Raw genomic sequence first — 24,205 nt, 5'->3', positions numbered from 1 at the left:
CTGAGCGCACATTGATTTCTCTGTCACTGAGCGCACATTGATATCTCTGTCACTGAGCGCACATTGATATCTCTGTCACTGAGCGCACATTGATATCTCTGTCACTGAGCGCACATTGATATCTCTGTCACTGAGTGCACATTGATATCTCTGTCACTGAGCGCACATTGATATCTCTGTCACTGAGCGCACATTGATATCTCTGTCACTGAGCGCACATTGATATCTCTGTCACTGAGCGCACATTGATATCTCTGTCACTGAGCGCACATTGATATCTCTGTCACTGAGCGCACATTGATATCTCTGTCACTGAGCGCACATTCATATCTCTGTCACTGAGCGCACATTGATATCTCTGTCACTGAGCGCACATTGATATCTCTGTCACTGAGCGCACATTGATATCTCTGTCACTAAGCGCACATTGATATCTCCGTCACTGAGCGCACATTGATATCTCTGTCACTGAGCGCACATTGATATCTCTGTCACTGAGCGCACATTGATATCTCCCTCACTGAGCGCACATTGATATCTCTGTCACTGAGCGCACATTGATATCTCTGTCACTGAGCGCACATTGATATCTCCCTCACTTAGCGCACATTGATATCTCCCTCACTGAGCGCACATTGATATCTCTGTCACTGAGCGCACATTGATATCTCTGTCACTGAGCGCACATTGATATCTCTGTCACTGAGCGCACATTGATATCTCTGTCACTGAGCGCACATTGATATCTCTGTCACTGAGCGCACATTGATATCTCTGTCACTGAGCGCACATTGATATCTCTGTCACTGAGCGCACATTGATATCTCTGTCACTGAGCGCACATTGATATCTCTGTCACTGAGCGCACATTGATATCTCTGTCACTGAGCGCACATTGATATCTCTGTCACTGAGCGCACATTGATATCTCTGTCACTGAGCGCACATTCATATCTCTGTCACTGAGCGCACATTGATATCTCTGTCACTGAGCGCACATTGATATCTCTGTCACTGAGCGCACATTGATATCTCTGTCACTGAGCGCACATTGATATCTCTGTCACTGAGCGCACATTGATATCTCCGTCACTGAGCGCACATTGATATCTCTGTCACTGAGCGCACATTGATATCTCTGTCACTGAGCGCACATTGATATCTCCCTCACTGAGCGCACATTGATATCTCTGTCACTGAGCGCACATTGATATCTCTGTCACTGAGCGCACATTGATATCTCCCTCACTGAGCGCACATTGATATCTCTGTCACTGAGCGCACATTGATATCTCTGTCACTGAGCGCACATTGATATCTCCCTCACTGAGCGCACATTGATTTCTCTGTCACTGAGCGCACATTGATATCTCCCTCACTGAGCGCACATTGATATCTCTGTCACTGAGCGCACATTGATATCTCTGTCACTGAGCGCACATTGATATCCCTGTCACTGAGCGCACATTGATATCTCTGTCACTGAGCGCACATTGATATCTCCCTCACTGAGCGCACATTGATATCTCTGTCACTGAGCGCACATTGATATCTCTGTCACTGAGCGCACATTGATATCTCTGTCACTGAGCGCACATTGATATCTCTGTCACTGAGCGCACATTGATATCTCTGTCACTGAGCGCACATTGATATCTCTGTCACTGAGCGCACATTGATATCTCCCTCACTGAGCGCACATTGATATCTCTGTCACTGAGCGCACATTGATATCTCTGTCACTGAGCGCACATTGATATCTCTGTCACTGAGCGCACATTGATATCTCTGTCACTGAGCGCACATTGATATCTCTGTCTCTGAGCGCACATTAATATCTCTATCACTGAGCGCACATTGATATCTCTGTCACTGAGCGCACATTGATATCTCCCTCACTGAGCTTACATTGCTATCTCTGTCACTGAGCGCACATTGATATCTCTGTCACTGAGCGCACATTGATATCTCTGTCACTGAGCGCACATTGATATCTCTGTCACTGAGCGCACATTGATATCTCTGTCACTGAGCGCACATTGATATCTCCGTCACTGAGCGCACATTGATATCTCTGTCACTGAGCGCACATTGATATCTCCCTCACTGAGCGCACATTGATTTCTCTGTCACTGAGCGCACATTGATATCTCTGTCACTGAGCGCACATTGATATCTCTGTCACTGAGCGCACATTCATATCTCTGTCACTGAGTGCACATTGATATCTCTGTCACTGAGCGCACATTGATATCTCTGTCACTGAGCGCACATTGATATCTCTGTCACTGAGCGCACATTGATATCTCTGTCACTGAGCGCACATTGATATCTCTGTCACTGAGCGCACATTGATATCTCTGTCACTGAGCGCACATTGATATCTCTGTCACTGAGCGCACATTCATATCTCTGTCACTGAGCGCACATTGATATCTCTGTCACTGAGCGCACATTGATATCTCTGTCACTGAGCGCACATTGATATCTCTGTCACTAAGCGCACATTGATATCTCCGTCACTGAGCGCACATTGATATCTCTGTCACTGAGCGCACATTGATATCTCTGTCACTGAGCGCACATTGATATCTCCCTCACTGAGCGCACATTGATATCTCTGTCACTGAGCGCACATTGATATCTCTGTCACTGAGCGCACATTGATATCTCCCTCACTGAGCGCACATTGATATCTCTGTCACTGAGCGCACATTGATATCTCTGTCACTGAGCGCACGTTGATATCTCCCTCACTGAGCGCACATTGATTTCTCTGTCACTGAGCGCACATTGATATCTCCCTCACTGAGCGCACATTGATATCTCTGTCACTGAGCGCACATTGATATCTCTGTCACTGAGCGCACATTGATATCCCTGTCACTGAGCGCACATTGATATCTCTGTCACTTAGCGCACATTGATATCTCCCTCACTGAGCGCACATTGATATCTCTGTCACTGAGCGCACATTGATATCTCTGTCACTGAGCGCACATTGATATCTCTGTCACTGAGCGCACATTGATATCTCTGTCACTGAGCGCACATTGATATCTCTGTCACTGAGCGCACATTGATATCTCTGTCACTGAGCGCACATTGATATCTCTGTCACTGAGCGCACATTGATATCTCTGTCACTGAGCGCACATTGATATCTCTGTCACTGAGCGCACATTGATATCTCTGTCACTGAGCGCACATTGATATCTCTGTCACTGAGCGCACATTGATATCTCTGTCACTGAGCGCACATTCATATCTCTGTCACTGAGCGCACATTGATATCTCTGTCACTGAGCGCACATTGATATCTCTGTCACTGAGCGCACATTGATATCTCTGTCACTGAGCGCACATTGATATCTCTGTCACTGAGCGCACATTGATATCTCCGTCACTGAGCGCACATTGATATCTCTGTCACTGAGCGCACATTGATATCTCTGTCACTGAGCGCACATTGATATCTCCCTCACTGAGCGCACATTGATATCTCTGTCACTGAGCGCACATTGATATCTCTGTCACTGAGCGCACATTGATATCTCCCTCACTGAGCGCACATTGATATCTCTGTCACTGAGCGCACATTGATATCTCTGTCACTGAGCGCACATTGATATCTCCCTCACTGAGCGCACATTGATTTCTCTGTCACTGAGCGCACATTGATATCTCCCTCACTGAGCGCACATTGATATCTCTGTCACTGAGCGCACATTGATATCTCTGTCACTGAGCGCACATTGATATCCCTGTCACTGAGCGCACATTGATATCTCTGTCACTGAGCGCACATTGATATCTCCCTCACTGAGCGCACATTGATATCTCTGTCACTGAGCGCACATTGATATCTCTGTCACTGAGCGCACATTGATATCTCTGTCACTGAGCGCACATTGATATCTCTGTCACTGAGCGCACATTGATATCTCTGTCACTGAGCGCACATTGATATCTCTGTCACTGAGCGCACATTGATATCTCCCTCACTGAGCGCACATTGATATCTCTGTCACTGAGCGCACATTGATATCTCTGTCACTGAGCGCACATTGATATCTCTGTCACTGAGCGCACATTGATATCTCTGTCACTGAGCGCACATTGATATCTCTGTCTCTGAGCGCACATTAATATCTCTATCACTGAGCGCACATTGATATCTCTGTCACTGAGCGCACATTGATATCTCCCTCACTGAGCTTACATTGCTATCTCTGTCACTGAGCGCACATTGATATCTCTGTCACTGAGCGCACATTGATATCTCTGTCACTGAGCGCACATTGATATCTCTGTCACTGAGCGCACATTGATATCTCTGTCACTGGTGCACATTGATATCTCTGTCACTGAGCGCACATTGATATCTCTGTCACTGAGCGCACATTGATATCTCTGTCACTGAGCGCACATTGATATCTCCCTCACTGAGCGCACATTGATATCTCTGTCACTGAGCGCACATTGATATCTCTGTCACTGAGCGCACATTGATATCTCCTTCACTGAGCGCACATTGATATCTCCGTCACTGAGCGCACATTGATATCTCTGTCACTGAGCGCACATTGATATCTCTGTCACTGAGCGCACATTGATATCTCTATCACTGAGCGCACATTGATATCTCTGTCACTGAGCGCACATTGATATCTCTGTCACTGAGCGCACATTGATATCTCCGTCACTGAGCGCACATTGATATCTCTGTCACTGAGCGCACATTGATATCTCCCTCACTGAGCGCACATTGATATCTCTGTCACTGAGCGCACATTGATATCTCTATCACTGAGCGCACATTGATATCTCCGTCACTGAGCGCACATTGATATCTCTGTCACTGAGCGCACATTGATATCTCTGTCACTGAGCGCACATTGATATCTCTGTCACTGAGCGCACATTGATATCTCTGTCACTGAGCGCACATTGATATCTCTGTCACTGAGCGCACATTGATATCTCTGTCACTGAGCGCACATTGATATCTCCGTCACTGAGCGCACATTGATATCTGACACTGAGCGCACATTGATATCTCTATCACTGAGCGCACATTGATATCTCTGTCACTGAGCGCACATTGATATCTCTGTCACTGAGCGCACATTGATATCTCTGTCACTGAGCGCACATTGATATCTCTGTCACTGAGCGCACATTGATATCTCTGTCACTGAGCGCACATTGATATCTCCCTCACTGAGCGCACATTGATATCTCTGTCACTGAGCGCACATTGATATCTCCCTCACTGAGTGCACATTGATATCTCCGTCACTGAGCGCACATTGATATCTCCGTCACTGAGCGCACATTGATATCTCTGTCACTGAGCGCACATTGATATATCTGTCACTGAGCGCACATTGATATCTCTGTCACTGAGCGCACATTGATATCTCCCTCACTGAGCGCACATTGATATCTCTGTCACTGAGCGCACATTGATATCTCTGTCACTGAGCGCACATTGATATCTCCCTCACTGAGCGCACATTGATATCTCTGTCACTGAGCGCACATTGATATCTCTGTCACTGAGCGCACATTGATATCTCTGTCACTGAGCGCACATTGATATCTCCCTCACTGAGCGCACATTGATATCTCCCTCACTGAGCGCACATTGATATCTCCCTCACTGAGCGCACATTGATATCTCTGTCACTGAGCGCACATTGATATCTCTGTCACTGAGCGCACATTGATATCTCTGTCACTGAGCGCACATTGATATCTCTGTCACTGAGCGCACATTGATTTCTCCCTCACTGAGCGCACATTGATATCTCCCTCACTGAGCGCACATTGATATCTCTGTCACTGAGCGCACATTGATATCTCTGTCACTGAGCGCACATTGATATCTCTGTCACTGAGCGCACATTGATATCTCTGTCACTGAGCGCACATTGATATCTCTGTCACTGAGCGCACATTGATATCTCTGTCACTGAGCGCACATTGATATCTCTGTCACTGAGTGCACATTGATATCTCTGTCACTGAGCGCACATTGATATCTCTGTCACTGAGCGCACATTGATATCTCTGTCTCTGAGCGCACATTGATATCTCCCTCACTGAGCGCACATTGATATCTCTATCACTGAGCGCACATTGATATCTCTGTCACTGAGCGCACATTGATATCTCCCTCACTGAGCGCACATTGATATCTCCCTCACTGAGCGCACATTGATATCTCCCTCACTGAGCGCACATTGATATCTCTGTCACTGAGCGCACATTGATATCTCCCTCACTGAGCGCACATTGATATCTCTGTCACTGAGCGCACATTGATATCTCCCTCAATGAGCGCACATTGATATCTCTGTCACTGAGCGCACATTGATATCTCTGTCACTGAGCGCACATTGATATCTCTGTCACTGAGCGCACATTGATATCTCTGTCACTGAGCGCACATTGATATCTCCCTCACTGAGCGCACATTGATATCTCTGTCACTGAGCGCACATTGATATCTCCCTCACTGAGCGCACATTGATATCTCTGTCACAGAGCGCACATTGATATCTCCCTCACTGAGCGCACATTGATATCTCTGTCACTGAGCGCACATTGATATCTCCCTCACTGAGCGCACATTGATATCTCTGTCACTGAGCGCACATTGATATCTCTGTCACTGAGCGCACATTGATATCTCTGTCACTGAGCGCACATTGATATCTCTGTCACTGAGCGCACATTGATATCTGTCACTGAGCGCACATTGATATCTCTGTCACTGAGCGCACATTGATATCTCTGTCACTGAGCACACATTGATATCTCTGTCACTGAGCGCACATTGATATCTCTGTCACTGAGCGCACATTGATATCTCCCTCACTGAGCGCACATTGATATCTCTGTCACTGAGCGCACATTGATATCTCTGTCACTGAGCGCACATTGATATCTCTGTCACTGAGCGCACATTGATATCTCTGTCACTGAGCACACATTGATATCTCTGTCTCTGAGCGCACATTGATATCTCCCTCACTGAGCGCACATTGATATCTCTGTCACTGAGCGCACATTGATATCTCTGTCACTGAGCGCACATTAATATCTCTGTCACTGAGCGCACATTGATATCTCTGTCACTGAGCGCACATTGATATCTCTGTCTCTGAGCGCACATTGATATCTCTGTCACTGAGCGCACATTGATATCTCTGTCACTGAGCGCACATTGATATCTCAGTCACTGAGCGCACACTGATATCTCCCTCACTGAGCGCACATTGATATCTCCCTCACTGAGCGCACATTGATATCTCTGTCACTGAGCGCACATTGATATCTCTGTCACTTAGCGCACATTGATATCTCCCTCACTGAGCGCACATTGATATCTGTCACTGAGCGCACATTGATATCTCTGTCACTGGTGCACATTGATATCTCTGTCACTGAGCGCACATTGATATCTCTGTCACTGAGCGCACATTTATATCTCTGTCACTGAGAGCACATTGATATCTCCCTCACTGAGCGCACATTGATATCTCCGTCACTGAGCGCACATTGATATCTCTGTCACTGAGCGCACATTGATATCTCCCTCACTGAGCGCACATTGATATCTCCCTCACTGAGCGCACATTGATATCTCTGTCACTGAGCGCACATTGATATCTCTGTCACTGAGCGCACATTGATATCTCTGTCACTGAGCGCACATTGATATCTCCTTCACTGAGCGCACATTGATATCTCTGTCACTGAGCGCACATTGATATCTCTGTCACTGAGCGCACATTGATATATCTGTCACTGAGCGCACATTGATATCTCCGTCACTGAGCGCACATTGATATCTCTGTCACTGAGCGCACATTGATATCTCTGTCACTGAGCGCACATTGATATCTCTATCACTGAGCGCACATTGATATCTCTATCACTGAGCGCACATTGATATCTCTGTCACTGAGCGCACATTGATATCTCCCTCACTGAGCGCACATTGATATCTCCCTCACTGAGCGCACATTGATATCTCCGTCACTGAGCGCACATTGATATCTCTGTCACTGAGCGCACATTGATATCTCTGTCACTGAGCGCACATTGATATCTCTGTCACTGAGCGCACATTGATATCTCCCTCACTGAGCGCACATTGATATCTCTGTCACTGAGCGCACATTGATATCTCCCTCACTGAGCGCACATTGATATCTCTGTCACTGAGCGCACATTGATATCTCTATCACTGAGCGCACATTGATATCTCCCTCACTGAGCGCACATTGATATCTCTGTCACTGAGCGCACATTGATATCTCTGTCACTGAGCGCACATTGATATCTCTGTCACTGAGCGCACATTGATATCTCTGTCACTGAGCGCACATTGATATCTCTGTCAATATCTCAGTCACTGAGCGCACATTGATATCTCTGTCACTGAGCGCACATTGATATCTCCATCACTGAGCGCACATTGATATCTCCCTCACTGAGCGCACATTGATATCTCTGTCACTGAGCGCACATTGATATCTCCCTCACTGAGCGCACATTGATATCTCTGTCACTGAGCGCACATTGATATCTCTGTCACTGAGCGCACATTGATATCTCTGTCACTGAGCGCACATTGATATCTCTGTCACTGAGCGCACATTGATATCTCTGTCACTGAGCGCACATTGATATCTCTGTCACTGAGCGCACATTGATATCTCTGTCACTGAGCGCACATTGATATCTCTGTCACTGAGCGCACATTGATATCTCCGTCACTGAGCGCACATTGCTATCTGTCACTGAGCGCACATTGATATCTCTGTCACTGAGCGCACATTGATATCTGTCACTGAGCGCACATTGATATCTCTGTCACTGAGCGCACATTGATATCTCTGTCACTGAGCGCACATTGATATCTCTGTCACTGAGCACACATTGATATCTCTGTCACTGAGCGCACATTGCTATCTGTCTCTGAGCGCACATTGATATCTCTGTCACTGAGCGCACATTGCTATCTGTCACTGAGCGCACATTGATATCTCTGTCACTGAGCGCACATTGATATCTCTGTCACTGAGCGCACATTGATATCTCTGTCACTGAGCGCACATTGATATCTCCCTGTTAGGAATCCGCCCCTGGGTTTGGCTGGAACTCATTCCTTACAGAGCTGTAGAGTTTCCAGACAAACCCTCCCTGCTCCTGCAATCAGTGCACTCTGCATGCCTCCTGTGCAGCTCTGTTCCTATTCGCTAGGTGTGCTATATAGACTCAGCCCTTCCCCCCAAGAAGTTGCTGAGCATAAACCACGTTCTACTTGGATGTAACTGTGTTTGCCACAAACACCGTTGCCTTAGCCGTTCCTGTTTCCCATGTTGAAGCGCTGGAGTTCCCAGCACTTGCTTCTTAGTTCCTGTGGCCTGTCTGCATATTCTCCTTGCAGAGGCCTGCTTCGTTGTTCCTGAGTCCTTTCTGCATATTTCTTGTGCAGAAGCCTGCATCGTTGTTCCTGTTGCCTGTCTGCATATTCCTTGTGCAGAGGTCTGCATTGTTGTTTCCGGAGGCCTGTCTGCATATCTCGCTTGCAAAGGCCTTAATCATGGCCTACTCCCGTTATTATCACAGAGGCCATTCCTACGCTGCAGCTTCTACGCTGAAGCGCTACACACCTGCCTTCTTTTGCCGAACCCTGCCTGTATCCATGACCATCGCTCCTGTGCCGTCTGCCTTGACCCCAGCCTGGATAACGTTAACCCTGCCTTCTCCAATCCTGACCCGGCTACACTTGACCACGGAATACTCACTCCGTTCCTGACTCCTTGGCCTAAGGTCGGTGTTTTCCCTTCCCCACCTCAGCCGGTGAGCATAAGAGTTACACTCCCTCACTGAGCGCACATTGAAGGGATTATTGGTGTTCCAGCTGCAAAACTGTTGTAAATGTTGGCATAAAATAGTACAAGAAAATATACGGTTCTTATAAAAATGGTGGGTTCTGTGTGTGAAACGCAAAATGTTGGCGCAAAGTTGTTATCTTGTCGCAACTCGAGCTGAAATATACCTGTGCCAGGCAGTCTCTATGTACTTCTCTTAGCAGCCAAGGTACAAAAAGTGTCGCTCCTCTGGTCTTCCAAAGATATAATATTTATTGCACAAGCATCTTTGGAAGAGCAGTGGAGCGCCTCTTTTTTCTACTTTCACTACATCTTTGGCTCCACAACCAAGCGGGACCATTGTTGCCGGGCACCTGTGGCAATTTGTTACCTGGTATCGTGAGTGCACCTATATTTATACTATTACTCTTAGCAGCACCATTTTCAGGTATGTCCTGTGATGGGATGAGGGATTTATGAAGCAAATGGACGGTGCTTAAGGCAGAGTAACATTTGCATGTTGGGGTAGGTCTATGTATTGAGAAATGTGCCACTTGGTTACTTTTCTTGACAGTTCTCTACGTTGGTTTTCTCTGTCATCTTGAATGTGGCATGTCTTTTTTTGGGGCCAAATGCTAGCACAGCATTCACCAACTGCAGAAATATACTTCATCGATGTGGCGCAATAACGTTGCTGACTGCAAGACAGGAAATGGACACACAGGGCAGAGGTAGGGCGTAGTACACCGACCTTAGCCTGGGATCTGAGGCCTGGGAAGCAGTGGTAGTCAAGTCCAATTCCGGGGTTGAGGCACGTGGCAGGCAGGGATAGTCGTGTCCAAGCAGAAGTAAAGCACAAGCAGACAATCACCGAGGCAAAGGCAGAGCTACAGTAAAGCAGAACATGGTAGAGAGTACTTTGCACAAGCAAAGTCAAGGAGACTCTGCTATTTAAAGGCCAGAAGCAGCTGCTGGCAATGAGGGTCTGTGATGGTGAAGGGGTACCCAGGCTCGCTAAAAAAAGGTTAAGCCCACTGGGTAACCCCTGATCCAAGCGTTGAGGTCCTAGAGTGTCAGCTCTTGGACCTAGATGTCAGAAATGCATTGCTGTGACTGTGTGCAAATTATGTGACATTAAAGTTTTTTTGTGTTTTGCCTTTCTCGGGGTGCTGGGACCAGGAGATTTGAAGGCTGTAAGTTTCAGGGTGGGTTTGCAGGAGAAAGTCTTCACAGAATGTGTCTACAGTATGTACTGTATCTGGGTTCCAGAGTTACAGGATACCCCAAAAGTTCGAACCGGGGAATCAAGTACGAGTCTCGAATACAGCCAAGCACATTGCTCCGGGCAAACTCCGACCCTGAAAATGTTCTTGCGACTCACCGCCAGGATTCCTGCTGCTGCATGTTCCAGACAAGGTAAATTGGGCATTTTAAGAGATGTGTGCAGAGGTATGCAATGGAGACTGTTTTTAAGGGGAAATTAAAATAAGGCTTTATTGCGCCTGTCCCTTTTAACACAGCAAAAACATATGAAAACAACAAATGCCTATCCCTGTTTAAGGGCTAACTTACTTCCCCAGTCCCTTTCTCCAGGGCTGGAGGGATAATCCCATTACCACCCTATTCCCCAAAGTCTCAAGAGATACCTTAAAGCAGATGGACCTTCATGTCAGTCTCTGGTAGGTTCCTGGGTCTCCTGTGTCCAGGAATATAGGTCTTTGGGTGTCTTGATCTCAGCAGATCCTTTCTGCTCAAGACTTATTTCCTCTTGTCAGCACCCTTGTGTACTGAGAAAAATCTCCCTCCTATTTCTGGGAACAGGCTTTTTCTAACAAACCGCTAATCAGCCAGGTAAAGTTGGTTAACTGCTGGATTAGTGGCATATTCTGAAAAGGGATAAGTTTCCTGTTACAGACATGAAGGGGTTAATGCATCCCTGCAATATACAGGGGATCCCTAGTATAAAGAGGGGTGTCCAGGTACATGCCCAGGTACCCTGAATCTAGTATAGGGGTTCAGGGAATGCTCCAGCTATATGATGAAGCTGTGAGTGTTTTTTGTGTGTAAAAGTTTTAAAGTAATTTCTAGAGTGTGGCAAGGGTGAGGCTAGTGAGTGTAGACAGTATATCCCTTTACTCCATCCCTGACACCAGAACAGGGACGTACACATTTTTATTACTCAAGATACAGGGACCAGTATATTTTATTAAAGAGGTATGTTTAATAGGTATATTGATAACCTGTGAATGAACTGTGGGATTTTCGAGTCCTGGATTCCAAGAGACCAGATGGCTATCAAGCTTGGTGCCTAGGGGTCTGGTTGGAGTCCGGACTTGAAAGCCTAAGGGATGCCAAGGTGTTAGAACAGGTGGGGTACTGCAGTTACCCTTGAGTACCTCCGTCCTGGGCTAACACAGGGCTATCTGGCAACCATTTGCCCAAACCCAGACTCTGTGGAACCTGGACAGTGGGTGGGCTCAATATGCTAAGAGGCAGAGGTGCCAGGTTGGCGCATGCCCCTTAGCAGAATGAGAAAAAGTGCCCACCCGGCTTTACAATATTGGTAAATCTGTGATTGGCTGGCAGGAGAATTCCCACGCTCTGATAGGCTGTAGAAGTTTGTGAATGGAACACTGAAATCCATAAGAAACCTTGCAGCCAATCAGGAGCGCAAATTCCAAGCCCCAAACCATCAGCGGAAAATTCAAAGATGCTCTGTACTGAATCGACGTGAGGCGGCTTCAACAATTTTGAGTGAGAACATTTTCCAAGTCTTGCTTTTTGAGAACGTAGCGGTCGCGGCTGGCATTGCATGCCGAAATCAGTTCCAGGACTTTCGTGGGAACCTCCCGGGCATTGGAAAGGGCTCCTACAGAGGTCATTTTTGTGAATTTCGTTTAAAAGAAAATGTTATTCGTTAGCCCTTTCCAAGTTACTGTGTTAACCATGTAAATGTGTTACATTGTGTTTATGTCTTTTCCTGAAAAAAATTACAATCTATTTTACCTCCTTGCTTTGCTCAATGATATGATCATATGATGAGAAACTGAGGGCAGGAATTGCCAGGAAGCAAGATGGCCACTGTAGCATCAGTGAGAGAGTGAGGTTACTTCCTGTCGGCAGCCTTCTTAGGTATTCAGACAGATCCCTTATAGGCGCAAAACAATAAATCACCGGGTTTTTCTTTTTTACGCAACTGCGTCAGTGCCCATAGGCCTTTTGATACATAGATCCTGATCATTTTCTTCTTTGAGAAATCGTGTTTCTTTTTGTACTAGTCTGGCACCATTTTTGCAGCTGGGAAACCTTGATAAAGAGATCCTTTAAAGTTCAACATTTTTGTTTGAAACAATGAGCTGTTTGTAAAATGTGATGTTTAAGCAAAGTACAATTACCACAATGTAACTCACTGCCTTGATAAAGCGCACACAGGCGCGAAACGCATAGGTGGTTTCTATTTTTGTAACTCCATGGACTTGGCCTAGAGTTCACCTTCTGCATTCTTATTGAAGTGGTGGTGCACCGCATCTTTGCTTTTCTCCATTGCCCCAAGTACAATTAGATGGCGTCCTGTAGTGGTTTACATGAAGGAGTAAAAGTTTTCTAAACAAGGGGTATTGTATATGTTATTTTAAAAAATATGCATATTAAGCATTTATTTAGAGTGCCTAAGAGGGCATAATGGCTTTTGCATTGGTTACAATAAAAAAAATGCTTTATTTTGCAAATGTGTTCTACATGTAGAATTGCTGCATTTCATTTCATTGGATATCTATGCCATAGAGACTTATTAGCTCTCAGTGCATTAGGGTAGATACTAGTGTTGGGCCGGGTCCTGAATTTCACCAGGTACTGGGTACCCGGGGAAAATGGGCAATTTCACAGGGTACCCTGCCTGGGTACCATACACTTACCTGCAGGGTGAGGAAGACCGCTGCGGAGGGTGAGGAGGACCGCAGCGACATTGTGGGAGCAGCAGCAGACGTTCTGGTGGCGGTGACAGCAGCCGAAGTGCTTGTTCAGCCGGCGGGAGCAGCAGGAACAGAGCAAACAGCTGTTGCTGGTGCGAGCCGGAGAACCATGTGAGTGGAGCAGGAGCACTCTTATTGGACAGCCGGGGAGGAGCCGGCTGTCCAATTGGAATGGTGTAATTTTCTCCCGTTTTTGCTCTTAATAAACCGTTTTATTTATCACCCTCTTCGCTGATTCATTCAAGTGGTGCGGTGGTTTTTGGCTTTTTGCCAGCTTTTTCTCCTTGATATGGTTATATGTTAAGGACAGACAGCCTGTTTAGTTTGTACATGCCCTATATGTTTGGCATGATATAATTTGATCAAAGTGGTTATTTCCCCATCAACAGCTTGTCCTGTTTTCAGATTTGTATTTAATTGAGTAAGGTATCATATAATTGTTCGAGAAGTAATCAGATGCAGCCGACTACATTGCTCCCGTGGATAACACCACGTATAGAGTTCCTATATAACGCAGACTATCATAGAAAATTCAATATTAGTGATAATGCAGAATATAAAGAGAACAAATGGCGGTCCACAGCTCGCAAAGGAGGGCTGGAAAGCTGAAGATCTAATGGAAATAATATAATGGGCACACGATACAAAAAGCACAGGACAAGTTCCTCTGATCGGAGCAATAACCTCTGCAACATCTGTAGCCTTCCCTGTATATTTTGAAATATTAATTAAAATGATGGTGCTGTCGCAAAGCTTTTCCCTGGAGGCGACATCCACATAATGCTATCAAGCATGCAAAAGCAAATGTAATGAAATAGCATATCACTCATATTCCAAATCCAAAAGAAGAAGGGTTGACAGATGCCTGTCACCTTCTCAATCAAACTTCCTATTAAAAATGTTTGCCTTGTTCGTCCAAACAATGTATCCAAAGGCTATTAAAATGAGAATTTAAGGGACACTTCCTCACCAACTTTAAAACGCCACACTGATATTCTCTGTGAAATGAATACAGTCTATATAACTTACCACAAGGAGACACAAGCAATGTAAACATTGCTTAAGGTCTTATGTCTTTTATTATCAACTGTAGTATCAGACCCTTGAATGCACAATGAAAGCATCTTATCATTTGATACATCCAATGCCCAGTTCTCTTGTGGATGTTCTTACAGGTATCACCTTGTGGCCAGGTCACCCTTGTGTAGCGTAATCTTACTAAAGTGTTTTTAGAGTGTATAGTATTTCCCTAGTCTATAATGGATGTCAGAGCAGAATATATGGTGCTTTAACTAGAATGCATTATGCATGAACATCTAAACCTCAAGGGGTTCATTAGATGTGTATTGTGCTTGAGTCATAAGAAACACATGGATTTGTTGCACAGTTGCCAAGTTTGTTCGGTTTTCCCCCCTTAATTTAAGAGCAGAAGTAAGATAGATATTTTCCTTTGATTCTTTTTTTTACTGATTGCTCTCTGCACCGGTGTCTGTTTTGTTATTTGTATGTTTCTACATTGAGAAATGTCAGCATACAGAATTTGTTAGTGTATTTGTGTTTTCTAACTAGATCAGTGTTTTTCAACCACGGTTCCTAGGAACCATTGAGTTCCCCTTGCGTCGCTAAAGGGTTCCCTGAAATGTTCTGGTCATTTGAAAAATTGTATCAAATACAGAAGAATGTACATACATCTATTAGAGATGGTTGGAGGTTCCTCAAAATTTCACTTAGGGTTCCTTAAGCAATAAAAAAGGTTGGAAAGCACTAAACTAGATAAAACAGAAGTACTGTATGAGATGTAGTGTTCTGAAACTCTATTTATGTCATTATAAATAGTATATGACCTTCTTTATTGCCAAGGCTATTTGTAGCTTGGTAGGGGAAGTTCCATTTTATTTATATTTAACAATGTTAAGCTATAACTTCTCTTTTATAAAAAAAATATATATATAACCAGCATAATTAAACAGTAGAGACCAAGTAATGACAATCCCACAGATTGGCATGTTTCTAAGGAATAACTTCATTAGTGTTGAGGAAATTGCTAACATGTTCCCATCCCTGTAACATAAATAATTTCAAGGCCTAGCTCTTTATGTCTCCTAGTGAGTTTCATGGGCTGATGCACTTCCTTTGTCAACTCTACATCATATCACATATCATCATGTGTTTCCCTGCTAAGTTTCCTGCATTGTTCTAGCAATGCCTGACTATCAATGTTGCAAAGTATGTGCCAGTTGCTGGGAAGTATGAGTGCATGCAATGGTTGAGCGATGTAGAAAAGTGACACTGAAATTATGGTTTGTTTTGCTCAATTGTTCTAAATAACAGACCTTTTAGAAAGTAATGGATGATCAGGTACATGGGCTGGTTCTGTCCATGCAGTGGCGAATCTATGTCCAATTAAAAGGAAAAGTGTACAGTGAAACGTTCCCTTCTAAAATAGAATGACACACCAGGACCTTTTTTACAAGCCAACAGGAATCAATGGTGAAGAAGGACGAATTTAGGAGCTGCATAGGTAGAGAGATTCACTGGGTCATTAGTACTCAGATAGCTCCTGAGAGATTCAAATATTCAAGAATACATGATCTAAACAGGGCATCCAGACGGGCAATTCTCCTCTAGATTGTAAGCTCTCACTAGCAGGGCACTTATTATCTGTTGTACTTGTAACCCCCTATCCCTATGCCTAAGGGAAGCCGCGGCCGATCACATGTGCTGCTGTACCTGTTAGGCTTACAGGAAGCCAAAGCCTCCACTCCTGGGGAGCCTGGGGTACTATCTCTCATGGTGCAGTGCCTCCACCTAAGAGGATCCCAGCGTAGGTGGGACTCCTCATAGGAAACAATACTCACTAATAAAAATACAACCAAAGTATATAAACACACTTTACTCATACATAATATAATGACACCAACATAACAATACACAGTAATACATAACAATAATAATGGTGGTTCCCCCAAAGTACTGAGGGTGCCCTGGGCACCTGAAACCCGGATGTCCACAGAACAATCCCACCCAAGTGTGAGGTAGCACTACCCCCCTAGGAAGTGTTGGTGCACGGTGGGTACCTTCCTGGTCAACGGCATAACCAGGGAATACTTGTGAAGCGGGGTTGAATCAGGTCCTACGCATCGGGCCTCCAACATAAATCCACTCACACCTAAGGGTCCAGGCCTCCACGAGGTGCGAGCTCCAGCCAGAGTGTCTCACACAAAGTCTGGTGTCCTGCTCCACTGCAGCCTAACACTAATGGGAATCACTAAACTATGGCAGACCATACAAAACTCCTCTACTGTGCAGGGGAAGATAAATGGGGCCTGCATGGGAAGTCTAGCCTAGTCCAGGGGCTTACTAGCTCCCTGGACACTACCTCTTCCGCTGCTTCCTCCATCTGGACTGCACACGGTCACTTCCAGTTCCGCGGTGGAAAATACTGTATCTCCTCCTGCTTCCTTCTGACTGCCCATCACCGCGACTTCAGGTCCCATTGATTGTATTTTGGCGCCTTCCCCAAGATGGCCGTTACTGCGCATGCGCGCCACCTCCAAAATAGCCACTGCCAGTACCCGATCTCACCAAGCAGCCTCACAGACTGGCTGAACAGCGGAGCAGTTCCCCGCACCGGAAGAAGGATAGGGGGACTCCTCTATGTCTATTTCTTCTGGTTTGCCCTTATTTAGTATGTTATTCGATTTATGTCATTTATATCTGTTCCCCCATTGTACCATGGTACAGAATATGTTTGTGCTTTATAAACAAACAATAATAATAATAAAAATATGTGATGTTCCATTACTGTATACAACAACATGGTTTTGTGAAATATCCCCATGTCGTATAGTCTTCAATCTGTGAATCATTTCCATGTAATTCATTCTTAGCTTCTCTACTAAACATTTGTATTCAATTTCCCGATCTCTTAACTTTGATTTACACTTCCAGAATAGAAATGACACTCATAATTAACTTTGTGATCTTATAACCCTTGGGATTGATTATATTTTGAACTAGTTTCGAAACAATTAATATTTGTCAATTTTGCACCTACAATTACAGAAAAAGGCATATTCACAATGATCATCGTCAAAGGTATGAGCTGGCACTATGGATCATGGGCGAGGAGAAGGACAGGTCAAGGAGAATCTTTAACTCTGTCATGTCAACTTTTCTTCAGATGCAAACAAATTAGTAACAAGTCCACAATAAACTGCATCTACAAGCTGACTGTCATTCCCACGTTTGGTAGAATAAATTTACTATGCATATCGGAAATTCAGCAAAAAGAAGACGTTGGTACTGTATAGAGTAATAGAGCTGTTTATTTAAGCACTACATAGATTTCAGACTTACAGGCCATGGCGGTGCTTTTTATTATTACTACAACATGCAAGAAACCTAACCCCTTCAGGACATATATCTGTAGTGACCAAGCAGTAGGGAATACGTTTGGGAGCTACTGATTCTTGCTAGTGCTTGGGACAAATTGACACCAAACACTGGTATTTTTTTATCATTATGCATTGCAAAAAAACACACATTTCAAATAGAGGATCCCATTTACTTTGGTGATTCTAGGAACTAGTTTGCCGGCTATGGGGCTTACTCTATTAGCTTCGATATTTTGATTGCAACATCGAATATGTTGACATGTTCATAGCTCACGATGAAAAAAAGAAAAACCGGCGCCAAAAAAGTACAAAAATCAAACCGAGTGGGTATAGGATCCAAATGGCAAGTTACTTGCCATTTGGATCCTATACCCACTCGGTTTGATTTTTGTACTCTTTTGGCGCCGGTTTTTCTTTTTTTTCATCATGTCACTCTGATAGGTTGTACCACCAGTCACTTACCTGGCTGCCTACATATAAATATTATTTTATTTGTTTTACTATTAGCGCTGTTTTGCACCTATTCTTTTTTCTATGTTCATAGCTCACGGTATGAAATTTGTGAAAAAAAATGTATTCACTATTGCAAATCACATTTTATATACCGTTTGTTACAAAAATGACACATCACGCTAGTTTTTAGTAGCTTTACAAGCGTTATGAGTTGAACATGCGGTTTCCTTTCACCAGTCTGGAAGAGCTGCACAGAGAGTAGAGAGGCCTGCATCTCCCTGCACAGCTCTTACAGGCGATTGCGCTGTTTTTATTAGAACATGTTACTACATAGGATTGAAGCAGGGGGTCTCCGGAGCTGAACCGCTTTAATTTTAGGTCCGGGACCCCCTGATGTACAGGATGCATCAGATTTTGTGTAAAATTGAAGACCGCGTGACACCAGGACATTTAAACTTGGAGGAGATAATGAAGTTTCAAAACTAAGGCTATCTCACATTTTAATCTGGTCTGTAACTGTTACATACGCCTATAATATCCATCTTCTCTAACTGTGCATGCAATGTATTGTATATAATGTATACCCTGTTCATTTATGTAACTGTATTTGTAACCATGTATTATTTGTCATATTAACTATGTCCAGGACATACTTGAAAACGAGAGGTAACTCTCAATGTATTACTTCCTAGTAAAACATTTTATAAATAAATAAAATAAAATGACATCCCCTACTGAGGCCTGTACCTCAGGAAGCAGGGGTCCCCAGACCTGAAAGTAATGTATTTTAGCTCAAGAGACCCCTTGCAAGACTGTGTAGTAAAAATAAAATAAAAACAGAGCTTCATTACCTTAGTGGCTAACCGCTAAAGGCGACTGTTTCAGCCGCGATTTGCATTACTGAGCACTTGAATAGCCCTTTTTCACCTGCCGCTTGGCTTGTCGGAGCCAGAGTGATAAAGCATGTAATAAAGCTGTTTACAGGCGATTATGACATGAGATAATGGCTTACTGAATTGCTACACATGCAAAATCGCTTGTAAAGTGCACTTTACGTGCGTTAAATCACTTATCGCAGCGACTAGAATAGGCCCCATATGCCTTCTAGAGAAACAGTAATGTGGAAGAAGTGTGATATCACATTACTAATGTAGCAGAGTAGTCTTCCATACCTCTAGGGGGAGCTGATGCAGCTCCTCAGACTCTTAGGCAGAGGTGCGGTGACCATGCTGGAACTCCCACAGGACTAGAGGGAGAGGATGTCCCCTGTGGGAACAGGGTATCCTCTGGAGACTGGGAACTAGGCTAGCAAACTCTGAGTTAGGTCCTTAGCTGCCCTAGTTGAGTACTATAGGGAAGGCCATATCTCAGACACATTCCTGGAAGCTGAGTACCAGTGGAGCGACAGAGCAGGATGACTCTTGGAGGAGTACTACCATGCGGCTGCCAGAAGCAAGGCGTGAGGGGCATATTGTTGGGAGGCCCCTCTACGTGGGATCACGTATACCACTCTTGAGATCAGCAAAAGATACCCTGGCTATGGCGCTGTAGTCAGGAAGGTGCCAACGTGCACCGCCAAATACACCAGGGAGGGTAGCGCTGCCCTCACATACATTTGGGGTTACCTTGCTGGACACCTAGCCTGCTGGGGTGCCCAAGGGCAATTGGGGTGCACTACGGGTTGTGTGCTACTGTTATTACTGTATTACTGAATTACTGTATATGTATCAGGAGGGACCTGCTGGTAAATAGTATTGTTTATCATTGCTGTATGTTGTGTTATTACTGTATATGTTCCTGTGAGGAGCCACCCCGCCAACGCTGGGATCCCCACGGGTGGAGTCGCTGCATCCCGCACCCCCCTAAGCTCCCAATCAGTAGAGGCCCAGGCCTTCTGTGAGACTGCAGGTTTGCACCATTACGTAGTAACATCCAAATCACCCTTCAGGGGGGAGGGGCAATAGGTGTTACATTAAGGATCTGTGCTATAGAAATTAATTGATTACAATTACTGTACAGGTGGCATTGAGTGTTGACCATACATTATATATCATTTTGTTGCGTAGGAAAAGGAGATTACAGTGATTTCATAATTATGCACCCTTGACACTCATATGCATTTCACTGTTGCCGTGACTGCTAAATGAATTGTAACACAAAGCATTGACGGTCCACTGTATGCTGTATACCATGATATTGTCATAAATCTGATGCAATAAAGTAACAGATTTGTCAAAGAAAAACACTGGAAAGTAATGAGATTTTGATTTCCTGCGATAAATCAAACTTATTATTCTGAGTTGTTTTATGTGAACTTTCAACCCTTTTAAATGTAGTCTTCAGGTTTATAACCATGTAGCTACTCAAACTGTGACAATTAAAATGTAGATTGCTAAAATATACCATCAGTGAAGAATTATCCAATATTGGACATAATGACCTGCTATATATATATATATATATATATCGTCATAAGAATGATCATTTTATGTCAACAGAATAAAATTTGATACAATAATACCTGTATATTGCATTACATTTATTTTGTCCATCTGTTTTTATTTTGACTATAAAACAAGTTGGATATACAGCACAGTATTAATCACGGTCATATAATAATTAATTATGGAAGAATTATCTTTTAACCCTATGTATAAAAAAATGGTGTTAGCTATGAACGAATACCTAAAGTTATAGAGTAAAGCAGGAAAGGATGACTGCATACTGTACATCAACTGACATGACCTTGCTCAACGAACGTTTCTTTTGTTTATTCTGTGTTTATAGTTGATGATATTCAAAGGAGTCTCTTAAGAACTAGTTTATGAATATATTAAAGCCCTGCATGATAGGAATGTGAAGGGATATGCTGACAATATCAACTGTAAAGCACAGGAGAAAACATATCCAGGAACCTTACTGCACAAGCTAGGAGTTTAAGGCTGCAGAATGCCTTCCCTGTTGTTAATGGTTCTTGCAAATGGGTGAGAAAATGACTTAACAAATACAAGTTCTTCTAGTTCCTTTCACAGCACCTGGGTTGAATGTTTGCGCAAACGCAGTTATAGGCAAGATCCTCTATGCTCTGTTAAAGTAGGGCTAAAAAGTCACATAAATCATTAATTGAAAACAAAAAGAACAATTCCTGCACTCCTACTGATCCTAGTGATCTCATGAGTAATACTAGTGATCTCATGAGTAATACTAGTGATCTCATGAGTAAGCGTCAGTTAGTTCAACCCTTTTGCCAAAGCGTTATAAGCCTGCAGCCACGTGAGAGAAAGAGAGAGAGAAAGAGAGAGAGAGAGAGAGAAAGAGAGAGAGAGAAAGAGAAAGAGAGAAAGAGAGATACAATTTATTTTACTCAACTTGTGTGCTAAGGGCAGAATCACGGTATTAATTTGTGTATAAGTCTTGGTCTCCCGTGACACTTTATTTATTCTGTTATGTTATTTTGTTTCACATTTCGTAAAAATAGTTATATATTACAGATACCAGAAGAGGAGTGTCCTGTGTTCCCAGTAAAACATTAGTGTGACCAGACATCTCGGTTTAGCATCAATTCTTATCTGTTCATGTTTGACATACTGTAGGAAATCATTTTCTTTTCACCATACTGTTCATTTATGCTCTAATAAATGTTTTGGAATTCAGAAGAACACTCTTTCTTTATGCAAGAAGTTGAAGAGCAGTTTAGCTACAGTATCATCATAGACTTACAGTGCTACTGTCATGAGGACAGAATGGTACATTGTATCTTTGCTTAGCTCTCAGAAAATTGAAGTCAGGAAAATGCTGGCAGTTTACAGTTGACCACTAATTCAACTTTTGTCCATAATAACGTAGAAAGTCAAACTAATCATTCCTACAATCCATGCGCTAAACTTAACACTTTGTTTTTAAAAATGTTAATAAATTCCAACATCTCCCAGAAACGCATTCAAATGGTCATTCTGCAAAGCAAATGTGACTTATGTTTTTAATCACAAACCAAACAATTCTTCATAATTAATTGTTATTTTTCTGTACAATGATCAAACTTTTTTTGATGCAAACCCTTACTGTGCCATGCATCTTTGGTTATAAGTAAATATTACTGATTGGTATCAAAAAATTACAGCTCAATCATTTTTTTAAAAATAAGGCAGCATGAAAAGCCTTCAAAATAGGCACAAAATGGAAGCCTGACTTTTATATTTGTAAATATTTTATAAATGTACAAGTTTTAATCTTGTTAAGCATTGGAGCAAAACAAAATAACATTACACTCATAGATTTAGAGATCAACCATCCAATTTATTTTAAATTAGAAAACTAGCTGATGAAAACTTTAATATTATCTCAAATACTGCTTTAGATACAAATAAATGTTGTTGTATATTAAAGGAGCTATATAGCAATCAGATTATTGGACATATTTAATAAAAATGTTGTATTGCAGGGATTGCCAGTCAGAGGACTGCAAACTACAAAAATATTAAAGCACTATTAATACTTTATATTTTGGGGTATCCCACGTTAACTTAAGTTCTCATTCACGATCAATGGTTAATTTAATTTCTAATTAAAGGGACAGCTACTCCTAGGTATACATTGCAAATGTCCCGCAAGTCCCTTTGTTAATGTTTCTAAAACTTCTTTAAAGAAAGTCACATTTCTTCAAAACGGTTTTTGAAGAATTGCATTCAAGCATGTTCAACGGTTCGCCGCGCGTTCGCAAGTATTGATTATACACAAGAGCCGTTGGCAGTTCAGCATCCTTTTCTATTTGCACTTCTCAAAGGAATCTGATCGTTCTCTCACTCACTATGCCAGGTGGTGTCAGGAATGCCCTTACACACTCAGAGAGGTTAAGCCTTGTTTTCCTCTGTACTGTCACTAGGTAACGTCAGTCATCCTCGATTCCAATTGCCAAAGCGCCAACTCACTTGTGCTCCATGTAGTGCATTCCTCACCCGCCTCTATCTTGATGTTACTCATCGATAGACCGACAGCAACACAGGGTAAATTTGAAACACATCAATTAAAAGAGATAGCTGTCTTCTAAGAGTTTTCCCATGCTCAGAATTCTCCTCCCAGTTCTTTTCACACCACAGGTAGCAGCTCTACAAATTGTGTTTTTTTTTCTGTGTGTTTGTGCGTTGTTTTGGTCTATGGATTAAGAGGACATCAAGCAAATTTGATGAAGATTTCGTTAGAGTTCCATTGCATAATTAGTTGCTTAAGTAATAATCCCCGAAGAACAGGGCATTACTGGCCAATAATGCCCTGGCTGGAAGAGTTGAAGGCCCGAGGCGAAGCCGAGGGACTTTAACCCAGCCAGAGTATTATTGGCCAGTACTGCTCTGTTCTGAGGGGATATTACTATTATAGGCTAAATGTAGGCTTTTTTCATAAATAATAGACACGTTTGTGTAGTTAAATAGATTTTTTTATTAAAATAAAATGGTAACTACATGAAACCACCTCTATATACTCTTACACTGCAGAT

At 43.4% G+C, this 24,205-nt stretch overlaps 1 long non-coding RNA gene across 1 annotated transcript; it reads left to right on the top strand.

The window, feature by feature from the left end:
• The first annotated feature begins 16,070 nt into the window (after positions 1–16,070).
• LOC142490880 (uncharacterized) lies at positions 16,071–22,329 on the top strand. Its single transcript, XR_012800125.1, has 3 exons — positions 16,071–18,004; positions 21,502–21,698; positions 22,206–22,329. It is a non-coding gene; the product is annotated as an uncharacterized LOC142490880 (long non-coding RNA).
• Positions 22,330–24,205: the final 1,876 nt, after the last annotated feature.

Source organism: Ascaphus truei, chromosome 3, assembly GCF_040206685.1.
Source record: "Ascaphus truei isolate aAscTru1 chromosome 3, aAscTru1.hap1, whole genome shotgun sequence".
NCBI lineage: Eukaryota > Metazoa > Chordata > Amphibia > Anura > Ascaphidae > Ascaphus > Ascaphus truei.
Note: the sequence above shows the minus strand (reverse complement) of the source record. Positions and strands in the feature narration are given on the sequence as shown.